This window comes from Phocoena phocoena, chromosome 9 (genome assembly GCF_963924675.1).
Source record: "Phocoena phocoena chromosome 9, mPhoPho1.1, whole genome shotgun sequence".
NCBI lineage: Eukaryota > Metazoa > Chordata > Mammalia > Artiodactyla > Phocoenidae > Phocoena > Phocoena phocoena.
Window position 1 is genome coordinate 77,326,038 of NC_089227.1, and position 1,961 is coordinate 77,327,998.

Below are 1,961 nucleotides of genomic sequence, written 5' to 3' on the forward strand. Positions count from 1 at the left end.
AGTCTGTAGCTGGGACAATTGGAAAGTCTGCCACCTGCGCATGGGCTGCCTTTTCAAAACAGCCCTCTTTGGTCTTGGGCTCTACCAGGGTTTCACAGTCTCTTACTTGGATCCCAATCTCTCACAAAGGCACTTTTGCCTATGGATGGTTGCCAATTTATTGTTGCTGAGTTGGGGAGAGATAAGCAGGAGACTTCCTGTTCCACCATCTTGTTGATATCACTCTGAGGCTGGTTCCTTCGGAGGGCTGGGAGGGAGAATCTGTCCCGTGCCTCTGTCCTAGCTTCTGGTGGTTTGCTGGCAAACTGTCCCTTGGCTGATCTCTGTCTTCATATGGCTGGTCTCCCTGTGTGTGTGTCTGTCTCCAGATTTCCCCTTTTAATCAGGACACCAGTCATATTGGAATAGGGACCCATCCTATTCCAGTGTGACCCCACCTTAACCACTTACATCTGCAATGACCCTAGTTACAAATAAGGTCACATTCTGAAGTTCTGGGGGGTTAAGACTTCAACATGTGAATTTTAGGGAGATGTAAAGCTTTCTGGGAAACAAGTAGAGTTCTTACTGAAGGAAAGCATACGGACTCATAATTTAAGAAAATAACCCTACTTTACTTTTATGAAATCATTAGAAATATTATAGACGAATTTCTTTTTCTTTTTTTAAGTATAATTTCCACTTTATTGTCTTTCCAGGGGACAGTATTTCTTTAGTCTTTAAGGACTTAGCTCTTTACATGGGCTTTGGTGGAGGTCGTGGGGCAGCACCCACAGGTCTAAATCAGGGTGGAGGTGTTCGGTCCTTCCGGGCTTCCCGAGAACGATTCCTGACTACCTGGCTGTGAATGGCACAACTCATGCAGCAATGCAGTTTCACATACAGATTGGGAAGCACATAGGCGTCGAAAACACTCGCTTCAGAAATGTCCCTGACGGCTGCGGCCTCTATGATGTTCTGAATGACGAACTTCTTAATGGCCTGATCCTTGGGCACGCATCGGGCACAGCTGGTGCAGCGAACAGGCTGCACGTGGCCGCGGCCCTTTATGGCACGACCATTATTCCTTCTTTTCTTGGTCATCTTGGCAGGAGGCGAGAGAGCTAGATGAAGTTCTTAATTGTATATGTATGTATGTGCTTTATGTATTCATATCTTAGGATTTAAATATACAAAAATGAGCTTTATAGTCTATGGCAGTTTTCAGAGTAAAAACGTTATTTTTCTCTTCTCTGTAACGTCTTTTGTGGTTATTACAGTGATTCAGGTCTTCTGTACTGATAAGTCACACAGAAAGCATGTAGATACTAATCACTACAAGAAAAGCCTTTCATAGTCTACAAGCTATAAGTTAGTCTGATTAGTGCAGCAAATCCCAATGAACATGCTGAAGCCCACATACTGATCGTAGCTGTCATTCCACAAACTAACCAAAGTCCTTTTCTAGTTGTAATAGAAAAGGAAAGGAAAGTGGAGGACAGAGATTCTCTGATGGTGTGTGGTCAGATATTGAATACTGACACCTAGGAATAGCAATGGGACTGGAACGCTGAGAGGCTGAGAGAGCGGTAGAAAACAAGGATCCAGGGATAAATGAAGTGATGGAGGATGGGATCCAAATAGTGACAGGACTTGTGCCCCTGAGTATGTGCAAAACCACGTTCCTGGATGTACTTTCTTCTAAGAATTGCTTAATTTGGTCCAATAATTTCTCTCTCTAATAGCACAATTTTCTAATAAATGAAAGTCTACAGATCTCTGAGAAGACATTCCTGTAACACATGACAAAAGGAGGAAAATATGTCTTCAATTTTGCTGTGTGTCTTAAACAGGAATATTTTGAGTTCATATTTTCACACATTTTAAATTAAAAACTGTATTTATTATTAATTCACTAGGGTAAGCTAACAACTACGTATTGCAAATAACTCCCAAATCTCAGTGACTTAACATAATAAATG

At 42.0% G+C, this 1,961-nt stretch overlaps 1 pseudogene; it reads right to left on the reverse strand.

The window, feature by feature from the left end:
- Positions 1-783: 783 nt before the first annotated feature.
- Positions 784-1,083, reverse strand: LOC136128279 (small ribosomal subunit protein eS26 pseudogene; annotated as a pseudogene).
- Between the last annotated feature and the right edge of the window lie 878 nt (positions 1,084-1,961).